General features: G+C 38.8%; 1 long non-coding RNA gene and 1 pseudogene across 1 annotated transcript; both read right to left on the reverse strand.

Moving 5' to 3' along the window:
- Nucleotides 1–502: 502 nt before the first annotated feature.
- LOC147865648 (uncharacterized) lies at nucleotides 503–1,466 on the reverse strand. Its single transcript, XR_015529699.1, has 3 exons — nucleotides 934–1,466; nucleotides 716–894; nucleotides 503–581 (listed from the first exon to the last, which is right to left on the reverse strand). It is a non-coding gene; the product is annotated as an uncharacterized LOC147865648 (long non-coding RNA).
- A 4,667-nt stretch (nucleotides 1,467–6,133) lies between these two features.
- Nucleotides 6,134–7,189, reverse strand: LOC147865649 (high affinity iron permease 1 pseudogene; annotated as a pseudogene).
- Between the last annotated feature and the right edge of the window lie 1,263 nt (nucleotides 7,190–8,452).

The following is an 8,452-nucleotide window of genomic DNA, read 5'->3' on the forward strand; positions in this document are numbered from 1 at the left end:
TATAGAAAGAGCACATTCAACAACATGAAACAGGTGCCATAATGATCAACAAAAGAGGAAATAAAAAATCAGCGAATGAAGATGGTAATCATCTGATTTATGTTTTATGTTTTATGAAGATGGTAATCATCTGATTTATAATGAAACATCTACCACATCGAGAGAACAAGGGCTTATGCTTTATGTTACAAATGGCAGCGCTGATTCGTGAGGCTGCAAACAGAAGCATAAGCGTTAAATTGGTTATACATCCCATTTTGAACCAAATCGTATAACTCACTATTCCAGCAACGTAATTTGGTGCGGAGATTCATAACAAGCTGAGGCACGTTCAAAGTAGTGATCTTTGTGAAGAGCAGAAACATGAAAAATGACGGGCAAAATAGGGAAGAAAAAACAAAACTTGAGCAACCGTTACTACCTTTTCATTACATATCATTGATATACATATTTTCTTTTAATGTTCTTCCATATCATAAAAGTTACTAATTACATGATACCAAATACTAGGTAGAAACTGATAAGTTGACCTTAAATCTGAACATTCCCTCTTAAGCTCAAAATGTACATCATTCCACTAACTATCAACAACCGTTTCTGCTAGTCCCATCTTTTTCTTTTTTAGCCCAAACTTTTTCACAATTCATGCTTATCAACACTTGATGCCTTTGTAACTAAGCTAAAATCAGTTCGTCACGTATACGTATCCTCTTACAAATCACAATGTAACAACGTATTTTTACATTCATATGATGTAAAAATCAATTTCCTTTTCATGCAATTGCAAATAAAGTTTTAACAATTACCATTTTTGCAACAGGTGCAACCATTTCATCATAGCCAAAGCCTTGGATTTGCGCATACCCTTCTGAAACTAATCTTGCTTTGTATCCACTTACGCTACCATCCAAATTATGTTCTGTTTCATAAAACCCTTTACAACCAAAAGACATTTTTACTTTCAGGTAATCTTACCAGTTTCTTTGTATCATTTTCTTTGAGATCATCTATTTCTTCAACCATTGCGTTGATCCATTTTGGTTCTATCCTTGCTTCTTCCAAGCATGTAGGCTCAAGTGCATTTACAACATTAGCCGTATAAGCAGGATATTGGACCATGCACCACCCATCAGCACAATACCTCTGAACAATGTTTTTCACTCGTGTCCAGATCCTCATTTTCTCTATGGCTGCTTCGATAGCTTCCTGTACACCAGGCCTTTTTCTATGTCCTGAACCAAAGTTCCCATCTAGTCAGGTATCTGAATCGTCATCATCTATATTCCTGGAGCATTTTTCAGTCCGATTTTCTGATACATCATATTCATGAATTTTTGTTCTCACCTTTATCCGTTGCATTCAAATGAGTTTGATGCTGCAATTTCCCACTCCATGAATTGGTTTACAGCTGGCTGCTTGATGCACCAGTATTGTCTTTGTATTTTGGTAAGGTAGTCCATCGAATTTCCAAGCCTGGTTTTGGGCTGTACCATGTGCTTATTCCATCAATTTTTACATTTCTACTTACCACAATTTATTTACAAATAGGGTTATAGCATCTTGCCTCTTTTGGTACATGTACATATTCCAAATCTAAATCTTTTAATACGTGAAATATCACGTTTCTTACCATAAAACCTTTCATGTGGAATCACTTCAAGCAATCCTTCTGATATGCATCGTGAGAATGTATACAGTCGCATTTACAGCCTCTGCCCATTAACATTATGGCGCTTGCAATGCCTGAAATGGGTTCTATGCTTTCTCTGTAACTCTATTTTGTTCTGGAGTACACTAAGTGTAAATTTTCGTCTCATACTGTATCTGCATCCAAAATCAGAAAACTCTTTGGAGATGTATTCTCCTCCATCATCCTCTGCATTTTATACAGTTGCCTGACTATTATACTACTAAGCCTTTCAATTTTCTAAAACAGTCAAACTTCATTTTTTTCTTTCATAAGATGAATACATGTCTTTCTTCAGCAATCATCAATAACAGTTACATACAATCCACATCCACTTATTGAAGCATTCTTTGCCATACCCTATACATTGGCAGATCTCTACTTACATATCTCTCATGTGGAAATGACAGCCTGCTTTGCTTACCAAACTGACATCATTCATAAACTTTAGATATCTCACATACCTTTAGGCGTGGTAATCCAGATATACAAACCTTCATCGATGTATTTTTGTTTTTTGCATACTTATAAGCCTTATCCTTTTGTGCCGTGATTTAATATCTGAAATTACATCAGATCTGCTAGCAAACATAGCAACAGTTATTTGTGCCATGTCAACATCCAATACAAACATGCTACCTTGCCTGTTACCTCTTGCAATGAGTTTGCCATGTTTTTCTATAAAGCCTCCCCCTTGATTAAACTGCAGTCGCATTCCTTGTTCTACCATCTGCCCAACTGAAACTAGATTTTTTACAATGTTAGGGACATGCAATACATTCTTCATATATTTAGCTTCACCTTATTCTTTCCATATTGGTACTTCACCAACATGCTCAATTGAGTGGGCTGTATTATCTCCTGTCTCCACATAACCAGGTGCGTCTGATTTCTGCATTTCCTCAACCATTAACTGTGCTCTATCATGTGCTTACAGGCACCTGAATCTACACACCATTTATTATCTTTACCTCTACTTACATTTTTTGTCGTGCATGTTAATTGCATGTCGCATAACAAATGCTCCACTACTTTTCTTCTTTCACAACTTGTAGATGCATAATTTTTCTGTTGTCCTCTTACTTAGTTTTCATTATACTATCTCTTCTAGAATTCTGTTTGTGCATGACCTGTTTTTCGCAGTACCCAGAACCATCATCATTAGAAAAAAATATTATCATTCCTGCCTCTAGCTCGGTTGCTCTGTTGGCAACTTGAATTGTTCCTCCAGTATTCATCTGCATACTTTGACCTCTGCCTTGTTGGCTATATCTGCCACTCGAGGCGAATCTCCCATGGCCTTTACTTCTTCCTTTACCTGTATTAATATATAAATCATGATTAAAGCATGATTGTCTCCATCTGACTTCCCTTTATTAGTTTTTTTTTTAAATTTCTTTGTTCCACAATTTGCATAGAAACCAAATCAGCAAAATTTGGGAGGGTTTCCCAATATTAAAATAGATATTTTGAAACTTTTATATTGAATCCCTAAACCCCTTACACATGCTTCCATTTAATATTCTCTAAATTGCTTTGATTTGAACAGGGGTCTCTTCGATAGCTTTGATTTGAGCTACGGTTGGTTTGCTCTCAGACAACTCTGGAGCCTCTTAATATTCTCCTCAGATGTATTCGCAATATCATTTTCCTTTTGTGCTACGTTTGGGTTGCTCCCAGACAACTCTGGAGCCTCTTAATATTCTCTTCCGATGTACTCACAATATCCTTTTCCCATAAGGAAGCCTATCATTCTTAACTTCCTGACCCCCGGAAAATAGCTTTTATCCAGCTTCTCTGAGATCATTTGATTTTCATTGTCACTAGCCATCTCTTTCCTTTTCTTCTGCTAAGAAAACACTGGAATAGCTCTGCTATTCCTGTCTGTCTCTTGCACCACTTCTATCAAGCATTTTCTTAATTCAATGTAACCAAGAAAGACTTCCAAATACCTGTTGGAGTTGCCAGAATCCTTTAGAAGACTTGATGGAATCTGACAAAACCTTTACGGGCTTTCATATCATGTTATGAATGGCAGAGCCAATTCATGAAACCATAAAACTCCTGAAATCTATATATACATATGTTCCATGTCCCTAAAATCAAATAGGACATGGAAGTATATATATATATGTACATGGAACATATATGTTCCATATACGTACAATCTATGTATGCATATACGTTCCATGTATGTATTCTCTATGGATCCATGAACGTATGTCAATCCTAAAACCCTAAAACGAGAGTGTGTATATGTTCCATAAACCCTAAAATCAGAGGAAAATTTACCCTAAGCACAGGGAGGCACCCGAATTATGTATCTTTTCCTGAATCACCCAAATCCCCGACGTCACTAGCGACATCAGTATGTTCTGTAATGTGTCGGATTTTGAGCACTATAGACGATGGGAAATATCCAAATTCATGTTGTGTCTGTCCAACATTTCTACAATTTTAAGTGTACCATGTATTAAGGCAGGCTAAGAGAGCCCTACTACAAGGGTGAAGTCGAAAGCATTAGTTTCCATAGTTGAAGGCTTGGACAGATTGCGATATTGTACTGGAGTTGGGGTACTTGTTGAGGGCTTGAAATATGGCTTTGTCTTGTGGGGGTTCATTTGAGCAAGTGGACCTTTCATTTTGAGGTGTTAAGAAAGGTAACTATCAACTTAGATAATTACTTGGGTGTCGAGTAAAACCACTCTACCTAGTCAAAAATCTGCCTATAAAATATTCCTTTGCCCCATATGGCATGAAACTCCAATCATTGTAACTTTGCCCATTGAGTATTACCTTTTATATTTGCCACAAAAAACCTCTGAGATTATGCACAATCTTTGTCCAAGTCCCAGGAATTAACTAAAAAGGTCTTTCAGTTGCATTTTGGAATATACCTTCAAGCACTTGTATTTCCAAAGGTCTATACCAAATTGTGATACTACTTATCAAATTGGCATGTTCCGGGTTTAGATTATTTGCATCAAACCATGTTTCATAGAAAGAGCATCTACAACATCCTCCTTTTCATATATTTTTGTCTTGATGTAGTTCTTTGTGAGTGATATGATTTTGATTTTCTTGAAATGGCTCCTCTAGACTTGTCTCCATTGAGCATGTTGATGTGATCTCGTTCGTTTTTGTATGCACTTATGGAAAACAAAAAAACCCAACTCACTGCCCATTTTACCAAAAAGGGGTTTGAATAAGGCCTACTTTTTTCAGATAGATGTTCATCCTTCACCTTAGATAATTTATCTCATCAATCAAACCTGATGTCTCCAACAGTCGTGAGCCACGTTATTGGCAATGATGGAGATTATAATATCATTAGTATTATCAGAGAATAGGTAAAGTCTCGAAGGTATTTATGCGACTAGGGGAGAACAACAATATAACATACTTAGACCTATCCATTCAAACCATGAGCAATAAGTTTATTTGATTGGTTCAACCTATAGAATTTTTCTTCATATATACAAGTCCATTTCTGTTTATGATTTTATAGCATTTCTTCAAGGTTCTATTTTCCATGAAAATCCTTCTTATTTCATCATTGAGATCACCTCCACAAATAGTTTGCTTCCCTCATAGGCTTGAAAACAACTATACTTTGACAATGGTGTCCCCACTATGTGTTAGATATAATCAATGATCAACCCCAAGTTGTAAATCTACCCCCATATGTGCTCTTAGAGTGCACATTTTGTGATAGCGCCGCAAATGAGGAGCGACTAGTGTGCAACTCGACCATATGGGTCAATAAGGTGTTAATCTAGGAAACCGTAGATGTGTAGGACATAATGGATTTAGGAAAGAACGAAATAGGTAATAGGATTGGCTAATCAAGTTAACTAGAATATTTTGTGGGCAAGTTACAATGTACTTAGTCTTGAAGTATGTGTCATTGACTTCAAGATAAGTACTATCTAGCACTAGCGTATATCTAGGGAGTTGGGTCATATTAAATGACAAGTCAGTTGATAGAAAAGGAATATCTCCACTACTATCAACTGACATGCACATTTAATGTTACACTCAAGCCAAACAGAGAATATAATCCACTCTCTTACACATTGGTGTATTGATCATCAATCCCCACTAATTTTGTAGTGAGTTGGTCCAGATCCAATCTAAGCTCTAAGGTGTGAGTGCATGGGTGAACTACTATTGTGAGCTAGTCTCACATGTAAAAGAAGTTTTGTTTTTTCATATATCTATCTTTGTGGTTGTAACTCTATATACCTATCTAATCGATTCTCAATATTTCTAACACTATGCACACAAAATAAGGTCATGCCGATCAAGATCAATCAACTGACACATACACATTGATCACTCAACTGACTCACACACTCTTACAAGTAGTAAGACTTTTTTTATCTTGGATTAATATTGGTTGGGAATATCCTTAACTAGACCCTTGCCCAAGAGAGCTAGAATTCATCATTTTCAAATGAGCATTCTTATATAACTTATGTAGCATGCCAAGCAAAATCATATGTAGGTCCTTAAACAATCATCATGGCCAGTGAGTTATTTTGTGCTTTGGCGGCCTCACATTGCGTTTCGCGATGCCATTTCCATCGCAGGAAGATGAAGGCAATGACCACAAACAACCAATACGAGATGTATGCTCCCAAAGTCCCCTGGGTGGCTTCGTTACGCCATCCCACCAATGTATTCAACAATGCCCATATGTTGTTGCCGCGTTCGTTACAACAATCAAGCTTCCACACAAATGTCTCCTTCTCCGTGAACTCCTCAAACTTGTGCACCGAGCCGACAAACAACCCCGCCGCAATCACAAGCAAAAGCACCGTCGCCACATTGAGAAAGTACTTGAATGCTGTCCGATTTGCTCCCTTGTAGAGGAAGTAGCCCACGGCGATTCCACAGAAGGCTCCGACAACCACGGGGACGGGGTACTCAGTGCCTGAACCGTCGAGCCCGATCCCTCCCAAGAAGATCACCGCCTCCACGCCTTCTCGCAACACCACAGTGAATGGGATGAAGAAGAGTGTGTACTTCCTTTTCTTGATCGATGCGAGACCCTCAGCAGCATCCTCATCCACCACGGCTCGCAACGCGTGTTCGGACGAGAGCGCGTCCACGGTGACCTTGGTGAGCTTCTTCTCCCATTTCTCCCTCCATGTGTCCACCCGGATCATGGAGAGGGCCATGAGGGTGCTGAGCCCGGAGGAGATGAGGCCGAGGATGCCTTCCCAGATGGCTTCGGCCTCGTCCCATGCCTCCTTAGCGATGGTGTAGTAGAGCGTGAGAAAGACGGTGGCGACTATGAGGCAGAGGGCGAGGCCGAGGCCGACCCCGAGCCAGACCTGGCGCTTCATGCGGTTGCAGGAGGCGCCTTCGGGGACCAGCTTGTTGATGAGGGCCAACATGACTGAGAGGATGATGGATGCCTCGAGGGTCTCGCGGAAGACGATGAAGAAGGCTGGGACACTGAAGATCTCCACCATCTTTGATAGGGAGGAAAGAAGCTCCTTGGAGTTGGAGGGATGGATGAATTATGAGTAGGGAGCTGACTTTTATATTTGAGCCTACGTTGACTATTAAGGCACTAAAGAAAGTGACATGAGGTAGGGTCAAGGGGGAGGCGTGTTGCAAATGGTTTCCTACAAACAACAACTAACTTCCCAAGTCAAGTCTATATAATTTTGGAGCATGGGTCTAAGCTAGGTCTCAATATTAGGATTTTGATAACACTAACCAAATGAGTCATTCATGTTTGAGTGAATCTTTGATTCTACGATGAAGTTCTATGTGTATAGAATCTGGATAGATAGATAGATAGATAGGCTCGTTCACACACATACTTTGACATATGTACACTCAACCACTTCTCTACCTCACCCTACCATACATGCATGCTCACTTGTATCTATAGATCTCGCCTTGTGGATGACAATGAATGTAGTCGATGCAAAGATTGGCATAAACTAGAGTCTATTGGGAGGATGCGTTTGTAGACTTGGTTAATCTAACATGATTTGTGTGTGCACCAAGAGCTAGGTAGAAATTCTCAAATTGATTCATTGATTTTCTTATGAGGACTAGAGAGCAACCAACGATGTTGTCATTTAAAAGAATGCTAACAAAATACAAGTAGTTATGCTCATATAATGCCCTTTATTGTGTTTTCAAGGAAATTATATCTTAAATTAATGTTAACATTTTTTTAAGCACCACAAGAAATGAAAATGGTACCCTTTGATGGATACATCAATGCCCAATAATAGAAGATATAATTATGCAAGGTTTGTCCAAGGGCCAAGTAAAAAGTTTAAGGAAGAATAGAGGTACATGAAAGGTTTTGGAGGCATGACCTCTCGAGTCTCCTCCATAACCGTCACTAATATAAACATCATGTGTAACTAATTTAGAGGAGGGATGAGGGGGGAAGATTATCAAGCTATATATTAATTAAGGAATTACTTAAGTTTTAGGGGATTAACTAAGTCAAGTGATATTGTTCAGCACGTGATCAACCGATTCGATGTGTTCACTCATTTGTGCTTAAGTTATCCTCATGGCCTAAAAAGCTCGTCTACATGTTCACACCAACAATATGGGGTAGCTTGCACCCTCCAATCAATTCATAATCAACTCTCCCTCAACTATTAAGGGTAGTGGGCCACTTACTAAAGGCTTGATGCCTCCACTTTGCATAAAGAGGTCATAGCATGTACATTTGCGACAACTTTTCTAAACCCCTTATGCCTATGTCATTTTAGTATTTTAGCG

This window comes from Azolla caroliniana, unplaced genomic scaffold (genome assembly GCF_043228905.1).
Source record: "Azolla caroliniana isolate FFs.n. ecotype wild unplaced genomic scaffold, voAzoCaro1.0.p SCAF_4, whole genome shotgun sequence".
NCBI lineage: Eukaryota > Viridiplantae > Streptophyta > Polypodiopsida > Salviniales > Salviniaceae > Azolla > Azolla caroliniana.